Source organism: Diceros bicornis, chromosome 20 (genome assembly GCF_020826845.1).
Source record: "Diceros bicornis minor isolate mBicDic1 chromosome 20, mDicBic1.mat.cur, whole genome shotgun sequence".
Lineage (NCBI taxonomy): Eukaryota > Metazoa > Chordata > Mammalia > Perissodactyla > Rhinocerotidae > Diceros > Diceros bicornis.
Genome location: NC_080759.1, coordinates 21,258,628 through 21,271,723, shown reverse-complemented (window position 1 = coordinate 21,271,723; position 13,096 = coordinate 21,258,628).

Genomic DNA, 13,096 nt, shown 5'->3' with positions numbered 1-13,096 from the left:
GCAGGCCAGGGAGGTATATGGCTTTTCCTCCCCTCCCCTGGTGGATTCAACTGGGTGGGAGACCCACCATCACTTCCTTCCGTGAAATGCTATGCTAGGGGTGCTGTGCTCCTCAAAGCAGCTGCCAGGCACGTATCGTTCTCCTGAAACACTCTGCTCTTTGAAAGAGTGGAATTTCCCTGTGGTCTTGTTTCATCTTCCCAAGCTCAGTATCCTCAAATTCCCTGAGCAACGTTCAAAGCCTTAAAGAACTCAGTGTGGCTTTAATTTTCTGTTGCTATTGAGTGGGATAGAAATTAATTTCCTATGAAGCTGATTTTAAATTCTAAATAGGCTCTTTTGGAGCTAAGTCCATATATCAACTTTATCCTTGGGACAAGCTTGAAATAACTGAACCTCCAAGGACTGTAGCTTTGTGGAAAAGAATAAAGTAATTAGAAAAGTAGGCTTTGAAAGCAAACAAATGTAGACAGACAGGGATTTGAGTACCAACTTTACCACTTTCTAGCCTGGTAATTTTGGTCAGTTTGCTTAACCCCTCTATGCCTCGGTTTCCTCACCTGTAAAATGGGGATAATGCCAGTACCTATTACATACAGTTGTTTTGAAGATTAAATGAGATGTGGATGTAAGGTGTCCAACAGGCCTGGGGGTTTCTTGGGACTCAAGACTTTCAGTGCTAAAATTGGGACATTCCAGGCAGACTAGGATGGTTGATCACCCTGTAAGATGTTAAATATTTACACAATGCCTGGTATAGATAAATGATAGCCATTATTTTATGTATTACAAATATCTTTGAGAATATTCCCCTGGACATGTTTTCTGCATAGGTTAATTAGACACATCCCAACTTTATCTTTTATAAAAAGACTAAAATATATAGTTAAAAAATAAAATGCATCATTAGTGAATCAGAATCACTATCTATTTCTAAGATCTACTTGGTTATTTCTAAAATTCCACCATTCCATTTTTTTGCTTACTGAAGCTGATACCGGCGCAACACAAGGTTGACATAAGGGAAGCCATATTGTAGGAAAGAAACCATATTGTAACTTCGGATGACCTCTGACTAACTCTGGATTTTATGGCCCCTCCCAGCTGCTATGAGTTGATAACTTTGTTCTTTTGAGTTCCTTAGGATGACCCCCGGGCAGAGAGTCTATGCTGATAGCCATCATCAGTGACAACTGAAAGATCAGGGTATAGGGCATTGCTCCAGTCTCTGATGCACATCAAATAAAACAAAAGACTGCTAGGAACTAAGACCAGATGGATGACCCCACCCTGAGACCAGACGCCTCTCCCACTCAGAGACCAGCCCTCTATATAACTGGCCTGTAGTCTTTGGTCTGTAAGATGGTTTTGTGCCGACATTAGTCGGCCATCTTCCCTCTTGCTAGCAAGCTGTAATAAAAAGTCCTTTCTTTCCTGTTACCTTGCCTCTTGACTACTGACATGTCTTGCAGCAGGCAGACGAACATCCCTTGGGCAGTAACAAAGCCAAGTCTTAAAAAAACTTCACATTGCTCTGTGAAGTAGTATGCAAATACATATTTCTTGAAAAGTGCACCCCTTTCAAGAGAAAAAGCTTTGTGATAAAAAATGAATTGTAGAATAATCTTTTTAGTGTAATGAATAAAAAGTCATTTAAAGCACAACAACCTTTTGGGGACAATATTCCCATCCACAACAGTTCTAGTTAAGATGGCAGACTAAGCATACTTCTTTGTCTCTCCTACTTGTCAATCCCATTTAGTGACATAAACTTGTCTTTTGTCCTTATTCACTGGCATTGTAGAGACCAGGAGCTGGGCTGATCAGGTGACCTCAGACTGTAGCAACCTTCTGGCTGACCAAAAGCAGCTGAGATCACATGGACAAATCAGGGAAGAGGGAGCCAGGGCCTAGTCATTATTTTCTAAATTTGTCAGGTTTTAAGAAACAACTGGGGTTCTTATTAAATATACAGATTTCTGGGTCCCTCCAATAGAAAGTCTGGTTCAGGTGGGGGTTGGGGAACCCTTGAATCTGTATTGGGTTGGTGTCTCCTGTGTTGTTTATGATGGGACAAATGTGGAAATGCTTCTCAACCAGGGATTGTCACCATGCCTGGGTGCCTCCTAGCGTTTAGTGCCAGAGCACCAGGGATGCTAAATATCCCATAATGCTGGAACCAATACAACACACAGAAACAAAACACTGGAAACAGGACAATTGCTATATGGAATTTTAAATGGAACTCCATATGTCATTTGAACACTTCATTAACGTTTGTTAACTATAGGACTTAACAAAATTATAGATATCCCAAGGAGCTAGACTAAAAATAGTCTGACCTGGTAATTTTCCAGCAGATGAGAACATCACCCTCTTTGAGGGATAAGGGAAAACTACTCTCATATAGGTAATTATTTTTAACTGATTTATTCCTATTCTTATTTTCTTGAAACATTATACAATGCTGTGTTTCACATATAACACCAGGAAAGAGGTGTACTGTTCCTTCCAGAAGGGACCTTCTGAAAGAAAGGAAATACCACGTGTAGAAAGATATGTTTTAACAAGTCTTACCCTTCATTCCTTTCTGACTCACTGCTCATCAACATGGCATGCATAGTGCTTATCCTGCTATTTATATTTTTATTCTCTCTGGGGTGGTTCCCAGATATTTTTAACTAGTTCTCTATACCCATAAGGTTTCGTTTGCCCAGGGTTCATCTCTCATTTTGATTTTTCTTCTTTTATTTTCCTTTTCCACAAATGCCTCCATTTCCCCCTGTGCTCACTTTCTGTCCCTCTACTTCTCTTTCATTTTCTCTCTAGCATTTACTCCCTCCTGCCTTCTGATCTATAATCTTGAGTTCCTTTATTATTCCTTGGCTGTAATAGACCAGGCATCTGGTATAGGATATAGGATGACCACCTGTCCCCCTGTACTAGACTCCTCAGTCCCAGGCCAACTAGGATGGCTGATCACTCTACTTAACCAGTAGTCAGAGGAAATAATATGTGGATGCTAAGGTTGAGGGAGGAGTAACTATAGTTGGTAGTACCCTGCTGTGTTGCTGTAGGTTTTTAATTAGTAATTGTTGGAAGAGGATGCAAATACAAATAAAACAAACAGGGGTCATCACCAAGTATTAGCAAGATTAGATGACCTGAAGTATCAGAGAAAGCAAGTATGTGAGTAAAAGAGACTGAAGATCAGTGCCAGAGCCTGAGTTGGTCATTAGAGCTGACGACTTTGAAGGGCATGTGCAGCCTGATGTACTGTCTGCCCCGCGCCTGGAGAAAATAGGATAGCTTTTGCACTGAGGAGTTTGAATTGAGCAAAAGCCAGTGTCCTGCTAATGAAGTCTATTCCAGAGTAACTGACGAAACAGGAGGAGACATTGAGGCAACACGGCTCTTCCTGCCCCTGGGAAGCATTGTGGAGGCTGAGTCTCACGAGTTTGAATTGCAGGATCAGAGAATTCCCACTGGGGAGCTGAGTGGGAGTTCCACCAGGGACTTGGTGGAGCCCCAAAGGTCTTTCTCTGGCTCCCTAGTGTTCTTGGCCTGAGCTAATTAGGGAAGTAAAGGGCTATAATCCCTGACCAAAAATAGGCTTGACCACTGCTTTCATTCTACCATTAAAAGACCATTCCTCTTTTATCTTCAGATTATCTTTGAACCCTTGCTATAAAAAGGCCAGGCTATAACTAGCCTCTGCTATGATGTTAACTGATGAGGTATCATTTTATTTTTAGGAGCCACGTAAAGAGTAGATTTGTCATCCCTTCACTTCCCATATGAAAGAGGAGCTCTGCTTCCAGGCACACACAATGTCTATTTGACAAATTAACTTAGACCATTCTGAGTATATGATCAATTTTTTCATAATTCATTCATTCCAGTGGAAAGCAGAGAATTGTGAGATTATCCACAGACGAAGGGAGTGGAATTCAAGACTCTCGGTTAGTTATGCGGGAAGTCAGACTAAACCGTTCCTTCTCACCTTCATTCGGCAAACTGCTCATCGAGCATTTACTACGGACTGAGCACTCTGCTTGGTGTTGTAGATAAAACAATGAAAATAGTATAATTCTTGACCTCAAGGCACTTACGCTATGGCTTTTAGAAAGTTCCAGACATGTGAACAAAGAGCTGCAATGAGGGTTACAGGTGCTAGTGTAGACGCACATTGAGGTTACAATTCTACCTTGGCGGGGGGAGGGTAGCTGTGGTGGCTTTAGTGATCTAGCCTCCTAGCTCTGGAGGATAAGGTCTGTGACTGTGATTGTTTTATTCATCATTGTATCCCTCCTGCCTCGCACACAGTAGAGTGCTCAGTAAGTAGTTTTTAAATGAACAAAAGATGGTGTTGCTGTAGACTATGGTGGATGCAAAGCGATGCAGGTAGTTTAGCACACGAGTCAAGGTCCTGCATGATTGGCCCCTGCCTCCCTCTCCAGCTGTGTCTCCCATGCCCTGCCTCCCTGTCATGCTGAGGAGTTCGAGCTTTATCCTGAAAGCAATAGAGACCCATAGGGGAGTTTGAAGCAGGGCTGTGACATGAAGAGCTTTGTGTTTTAGAAAAATAACTCTCACTGCAGTGTGAAGGATGGGTGAGAGGAGGGCGACTCTGGATTTGGGAAGATCGTTTAGATCAGTAGTGGTTCAGGTGGGAGAATGCACATAAGAATCACCTGGTCACTGTCCAGGGCCCAACCCAGACCATTTAAATCAGAATCTCTGGAGTCGGGATCAGTAGTTTCTAAATTGTCCCAGGCGATTCCAGTGAGAAAGCAAGGCTGCGAGTCACTAGCATAAGTTAAAATAGTTGCAGAATGGAAAAGGGGGCACAGATACAAGGGCTGTTCAAGGCAGAAGAACAACATCACTAAGTAACAGAGCAGGGACAATGAAGACAGGGGAGGAATTGAATTACTCATGGGTTCTGGTTGGAGCTGTTGAAATTGGGAGGTTACCTTTCCAATTTGCTGGGAAGGACTGTGGCTTTAGTACTGAAAGTCCCTCATCCCAGGGCAGTTGATCACCCTACAGGGAGGATGGTGGGACCCTTTGCCAAGAGAGGCAATACAGGATCAGAGTGTGTTGGGAGAAAGATGATTAATTTTAAACATGGGTGACAGCTGCTAAGTATTTGTAACTAGTACCACAAAGCTCATAGCTGAGGATCAAATGAGCTAAATACCCCACATTCTAAATTCCTAGAATCACAGCTGTGGGGGCCATCCATCCCTCGACAGGGCTTGCTAAGAGAAACCAGGAAGCAGAACAAGTACCACCACCTCACACCCTAATATAACATGAAGTTGAAAGGGAGAAGGCCACTATTTCCTTTGGTAGAAGTACACTACATGTGTAGGACTATTTATTCCCCAGAACAAGGGCAAGGGTCCTATGAGTTGCCTCTCATCCTCAAAGCCAAGGGAGGGAGCTGTCAAGAGAACTACTCACAGGTTTGTGGATATCTGATATGCCATTCCTTGTCTGGACAGTTATGGGGTGCTAGGCTCATTGTCCAGCCTCTGTACTACCAGGGTAGAGGGAAAGCATATTGGGAAGAGATGGCATGGTAGGGGACTGCCAGGTGGAGCAGGGATTAAGACTGTCCCCACTCAAAGCCCAAGAGGTTTGGAAGATGGATCCTACATAAGCATGAAGACCTGGGAGTTGGCTGTGGTGAGTTCATTGTATTTGGAGCTTTGATCTTATTTGGGAAAGCCACAGTGCTGGACAGAGAGGGGCACATATCAGAGGAATGGGACATAAGCCTGCCAGCTCAGGGGCTGGGCCAGAAGTTGAGAATGAATCTCTCTCATAAGGGACCCTTAGCACCTAGAGGTGCTGCTAGTGCTCCTTGTCAGATGATGCTGTCAGACTCCATCTGTCGTCACTGAGCACATGGACAGTAAGCTGGGTCCCCCAGATCCCTTCTCCCTTCCTTATCCCTCCTCCCTGGCCATTACCAGCAGGGTACATTGTGGAAAGATACACGCAGGTATGTGTGAACCAGACCCCACCCCACACATTCTGTTGCGGTGGGTGTGAGAGGATGTGGGAGAGGAAAGAGCCATAAATTTTTATGAAACTAGAGCTTTGAAACAAAATAACTGAATCTTGAGGATGGAAGTCATTGTTTTAACAGCTGGCAGTAATTATTTCAATAACCAAAAGTGACCGAAAGTTATAGCATTGGGCTAAAATCATTAAGGAAGTCCATTTTCCTTGGGAAATGGGATTTTAACACAGCAGTTATTGCCAAGTCATGAGCAACCCTACGAGACGCCCAGGTAGTGGGAAACTGAAGCTTTCTGCCAACAGCGAAGTGGATACTCCATGCCCTTCAGACAACATTGGCCCCTGTGGACAGCTTGACTGCAACCTCATGGGAAATCCTGAGACAGAACCTGGAGCTAAAGCACTCCAGAAATTGTGAGATAATAAATGCTTGTTGTTTTAGGTTGCTAGTTTTGAGGTCGTTTGTTATGTGGCCACAGATGAGGAATAAGAGTTGTCCTGAGTTGGGCCAAGGGGTCAGGCCTCTGTATCTGACTCACTGATTAGTCATTGGAGGCAGACTGCTCCTCGAAGGAGGCATGACTTTGGGTGAGGTGTTTTTCTTCAGCCAAGGCAACCACCAAAGAGGGCAGTCAGCTGAAGCCTGTTTTCTGGTAATTCTCACCAGCTGGGTGACTAAGCCCTTTATTCCTAAAGGGGATCTGGGCAGCTCATCACAGCATTCACCATAAAGTGTTTAGCTGAGGCTTCTGTGGGCCTCTAGAAAGAAGCTTTTAGGTGCTGACAAGCTAGAAATCAGAGTTTGAGAGCCTGGGAGCCTCCACTCATGTATTCTATTCTCTCCTTGTTATTATTGCTCTCTTTTTAAATGTTGGGGTTTCCTTCTTGATTTCCTCCTACATCCCTGAGAAGAAAAAACAGGCAGAGCAGTGTCCATAAAGCAAGGGAGAAGCGGAAATTAGGAAGAAAATGGTGGTCACTGAATGTAATGGTTGAAGTCCTGGGAGAAAAAAGACAACACACTCAAGGGGAGTGTCAGAGAACAGCTTAATAAAGGGACTCTTGACAGAATTGTGGTCAGGGATGAGGGGCACCAACAGGGACCATGAGGCACCTCCCTCCCCTAGGCCTGAGGGGGTGAGGGCAGGGAGTGGGTGCCAGCACTTGGAGGGGGATCTTCGTGTAGAAAGCTGGTTGTCAGGAGCCACGGCCTTCAGAGTGGGACATGGTCAACCCGAGGTGGCTTGGCAGGGTCAAGGGAATAAACACGGACTTCACTCTCCTCCTGCCCTCTGGTTTTCTGCCAAACCTACCTGGGAACCAGACAGCCCAGGAGCCCATTGGTGTAGCCCACAGAAGTCAATCTCTCCACCCCCTACCCCGGGGGCACAAGGCAGGCAGAGGAGGGAAGAGAGTGGATCCGCAAGGACAAAAGTCAAAGTTCGTTCAGCAGACAAGAATTAGATACGTTCGTGATGAAGTTCCCTCTTAGAAGCAATTTAAGGTTTTTTGGTTTTTTTGGGGGGAGGAAGATCAGCCCTGAGCTAACATCCATGCCAATCCTCTTATTTTTGCTGAGGAAGACCGGCCCTAAGCTAACATCTATTGCCAATCCTCCTCCTTTTTTTCCCTTTTTCTCCCCAAAGCCCCAGTAGATAGTTGTATGTCATAGTTGCACATCCTTCTAGTTGCTGTATGTGGGTCGCGGCCTCAGCATGGCCGGACAAGTGGTGCGTCAGTGCGCGCCCGGGATCCAAACCCGGGCTGCCAGCAGCGGAGCGGCCACACTTAACCGCTAAGCCATGGGGCCGGCCCTTAGAAGCAATTTAAAATAAATCATGGGCGACAGGGCATATGTCTACGGTGATGGATAGTAATTAGTCTTTGGGTGGTGAACATGATGTAGTCTACACAGAAATCAAAATATAATGATGTCCACCTGAAATTTATATAATGTTATAAGCCAATGTTACCTCAATAAAAAAATGCAAATACAGTGCCAGCCCCGTGGCTTAGTGGTTAAGTGCGCGCGCTCCGCTGCTGGTGGCCCGGGTTGGGATCCCAGGCGCGCACCGACGCACGGCTTCTCCGGCCATGCTGAGGCCGCATCCCACATACAGCAACTAGAAGGATGTGCAACTATGACATACAACTATCTACTGGGGCTTTGGGGGAAAAATAAATAAATAAAAAAAATAAAATTATAAAAATGCAAATACAAAAATATAAAATAAATTCTTTGCATTAAAAAATAAAATAAATCATAAATGTTTAGGTACACTATTAAGTTTTAAGAATTATATCAAAGAGAGAAACTACTACTGTAGTCTCTTCTCCCGTAAGTATCCCTGATGCCACTGACAGATCCTACCTAAAGAGACCACTGGTCTGATTCTGTGGAGTATTACTTTCCTAGGAAATTGTACTCAGATCTGTATCTTGACTGTGTCAGTGTCAGTGTGACAACATTATACTACAGTTCTGCAAGACGTTACCGTTGGAGGTAACCTGGAAATGGGTACAGCAGATCTCTCTATTATTTCTTACAACTGCATGTGAATCTTCAATCATCTCAAGATAAAAAATATAATTAAAAATAATATTCGTATTCATATTCCACTTATTCCTCTTATGGTAATTGAATTTGAGGCTTTAAAACTCGATGTAGAGTTTCCCAGGAATGACTGAGCTAGTTTGTATTCTAATCTTATCAGAACAAAAACTTGGAGTCACCTGGTCTGCTATGATTTGGATACCATTTCTGTCAAACACAGCTGTTGTTCCCTTGAATAAGGAAGAATAAATCTCGGGCCCAGGAAAGAGGCCTGAGGCCTTGCAAAGCCAGTAACCAAAATAGACCGTTATTGGGTCTGTCCCATGTGCACGCCTAGGTCTGCCTCTTGCACGAATATTGTGATAGAAGTGCCCTGCATGGGCACTTTAAAATCCTGAGATGCTGTTGCTCTTTTTCAGAGGCTTTTAGTTAACAGAATTAACTAGATTATTTATCATTAGGACAAAGTAGTAATTTAAAAAAATCTACATTAACAGGTTCATTTGGGGAACAACAGCTGCTCCAAGATTCCACAGGAGAAGGGGAGAATTGAAAACCTGATCCCAGCCTAAGCCATTTCTAGATTGAAAGTGCCTGATGTCTAACTCAGTTGAATGAGTGTTTGGAATATGTGTGGAATATATAAAGTTTCCAAGTTTCCATGTACTTTTTTTTTTTTTTCCAGATTTTTTAGCTCTATGACTTGACATTTCACAGACTTAATAAACAGCTTGGTAGGCTGAGGTTACAGAACAAAAATGATTACTCTTTGTCCTGTTTACAAAACAACTCTGACTGATAGTACATGCTCTTGATTCATATACTTGAAGATTAAAGTTTAAGTAGTTTTATCTTGGGATAGGATGTGTTTCATACAGGATGAATCTGGATGCCTTTTTCTACGTATAATTGGTACAGTCAGGACGGAAATTTTATTTTCCATCTCTTTGTATGAAAATAATCAGCTTATTAAATGGCACCTAGACCAGGAAATGCAAGGGCGCCATAATGAATAATTCTAAGCTCATTGTGATCCAAGTGAACAAGTTCAGATTCAGGACAATCCTGGAACTGATATTTATTAACACTGATGACATAAAGTGCATGCCTGATCAATTTCAATGATGTCATTATTTAGTATGTGGGATAAATTTAATGCACATCACTGCCAAATGCAGCCATGTTTGTGGAAAAATGGGGAGTTGTTACAGCATGACTTCATACCAGAAATCATACTATCAAGACCCATAGATATTACATGCAAAAGTGGCCCCTTTCCTAGGCATTTATACGTATATCATGATCACCCAAGAAAGAGCAGTTGATGAAGGTCATCCACAAGTCTAAGGCAGAAACACAGTTCCTTTATGAAATAAATTGTCTTGTTATATCTGGCCCCTTAAATGATCCCACTAATTACATTCAAGCAAACAGGATGGGGACAAATTAGATTAAGGGGAATTGAAAACAAAGGGTCTAGTACATCTGGATAGCTGCTTTGTTAGACTCTGTTTGGCTGTAAATTACATTTAGCATTGTTGCTATTATTTATCTTTAACTCCTTATAGCCTCCCATCATCAGAGTGAATTGCCAAACGTTCTGCTAGGCGGAATAAACTCCCCTGAGCCTCTTAGGTCAAGAAATCAGCTAGCAGCATCACGGAAATTTTCCTCTTTTATTCACCAATCCTGATCTGGGTTCACCGCCTGAATTAAGTTGTTGTTGTGTGATTGTGTGACCTTGGGGACGTTATATGACTTTCCTGAGCTTCAATTTCCTGATCTGCAAAATGAGGGTAATGCTGTGGGATTCAGAGGAATCTAAAGCACCTAGCATGGAACGTGGCCCATAGCAGGCCCTGACTCAACAGTGGTCACCATCAAATCAAACATATCAGTGGGCTTGATTTGAAATTTATTTCTGCTTTAGACAACTTCACGATAATAAACCTGAGACAGAATGTAACAGCCTCCTCTCTCCCTGATAAACACATAGGAAACAAAGCAGAACACGTAGGGCTTTTTGCAGATAAAAGACTACATAGTGTCCTCTAGTGGTAAACAGATAAAATGCCTGAAGGACATTTATTTTTTACTTAGGATTCAGACTGAAATTGATCACAGAAATACTTTGTAAAGCTGTGGGATCAAATATAATTAATATGTGGACAGGATTTTAACTTTCATACCATCCTGTAAAACAATGAAATAAAGGAAAACTTCCTTATCTATTATAAAACAAATTGCAGTTTAGCAATACGAGCAACAAAAGAATCAGAGCCAGACAACGTGAGCCACTTTGATTCACTTTTGCACTCATGACTAAGTATTACATAAAGAAATGATTTCAGTAGTTCCTTAAGATGAATTAACAGACTTCTTTCCAAGTTCATATAGTAGTACATAATTGATTATTTCATGGGTTTCTGATAGTTGAGAAAAAAGGAAATGTGCTGTAGAATCTTCACGGATGATTCTCTGTGAGCATTAGTTGTTACAGAACTTCCCTTACCTGGACGTTAACGGGCTCTTCCCATCCAGCTCCTGAACTCGCACAACCTCCATTTCTACCAACACTATTGCCCTTGAAATTGAATCAGGGCGGTATAAGATGGTGGTTAAAAGCATGAACTCTGAAGTCAGAGTGGGCTTAAATGCCAGCTTCACCGTTTGTTGACTGTGTGAGCTCTATGCCTCTGCTTCCTTGTCTATGAAACAGCAGTGTTAACACTAGCTGCTTCATATTGCTGTTAGAAGAGTTAAGTTCATACATGGAAAGTGATTAGAGCAGAGCCTGGAATTATTATTATTGAGCCGCTGTTATATGCCCATCCTTCTCGGTGTTACAGAGAATGCATCAGAAGCTTAAGATATAGGCCCTGCCCTCAAAGAGTTTATCATCAACATGGGAAGATCTTGCTAGAGGGGTGGGCATTTACCCCACTTCTTGGTTAGCAGGAGGAGGACTTTTCCTTAAACATTCCCCTGGCTGCTCGTGTCCTTGTTCTCCCCAGCAGAAGTGGTGTGACTTGCTTGGAGTGGGGTGACTTGGGAGGCAACCCCGTGAGGAAGAAGTGTATTTTCCAATGCAGTCAGAGGCTCATTTGACCCTCACTTTATAGTACCCACTACAATTTAGCTCAGCCGATGATAAAGGTGATGACTTGGGTTCCACCTGCCAATGATTTGGTGTAGTTCTCCATTTGTTCAGAACTCAGTCTGAGAAGTGGGGAGCTATTTATTGAGGGGACCCTTGGATACTCTGACAGAAAGTATCAACCTACATGTGAACGTGTCCAGAAATGAGAGTTTGGTGTAGGCTGAAGCAACAGAAAAGAATTTCATGGAATTGGGACTTACACTGGCTCTTGAAGAATGGGATAGAATTTGGGGTTCTAGATACTTTCACCATAAGCATCTTTGCTGTAGACATCATCGTCACAAGTATTTTTGCCACATTTTCACTACATAACTAATTGTCCAGAGGGCAATTTTGCCATAAAAGATAAAATAACTGGTTGACAGCTTGGTTTGACAGTTTGTATTCCCATTAAAAAATATTTTTAAAAATTTCATTGAGGTCACATTGGTTTAGAACATTATATAAATTTCAAGTGTACAACATTATATTTTGACTTCTGTATAGACTGCATCGTGTTTCCCCCCCAAAAGTCTGATATCCATCTGTCACCACACACCTGTGCCCCTTTACCCCTTTTACCCTTTCTCCACACCCTTCCCCTCTGGTAACCACCAATCCATTCTCCATATCTATGTGTTTTTTTTTTTATCTTCCACATTTGAGTGAAGTCGTACGGTAATTGTCTTTCTCCTTCTGACTTATTTCACTTAGCATAATACCCTCAAGGTCCATTCATGGACCTTGTTGTCACCAATGGCATGATTTCATCTTTTTTATGGCTCAGTAATATTCCATTGTGTGTGTGTGTGTGTGTGTGTGTGTGTGTGTTTGTCCATTTATCTTTTTTATCCATTCATCTGTTGATGGACACTTAAGTTGTTTCCAAGTTTTGGCTATTGTGAATATTGCTGCAATGAGCATAGGGGTGAATATATCTTTTCGAATTAGTGTTTTCATGTTCTTTGGGTAAATACCCAGAATAGCTGGATCATACGGTATTTCTATTTTTAGTTCTTTGAGAAATCTCTATACTGCTTTCCATAGTGGATGCAGCAGTTTGCATTCCCACCAGCAGTGTATGAGGGTTCTGTTTTCTCCACATCCTCTCCAATACTTGTTATTTCTTGTCTTTTTAATAATAGCCATTCTGACAGCTGTGAGCTGATATCTCATTGTAGTTTTGATTAGCATTTCCCTAATAATTAGTGATGTTGAACATCTTTTCATGTGCCTGTTGGCCATCTGTATATCTTCTTTGGAAAAATGTCTGTTCATATCCTCTGCCCATTTTTTGATTGAGTTTTTCATTTTTTTTGTTGTTGAGTTGTATGGGTGCTTTATATGTTTTGGATATTAACCTCTTATCA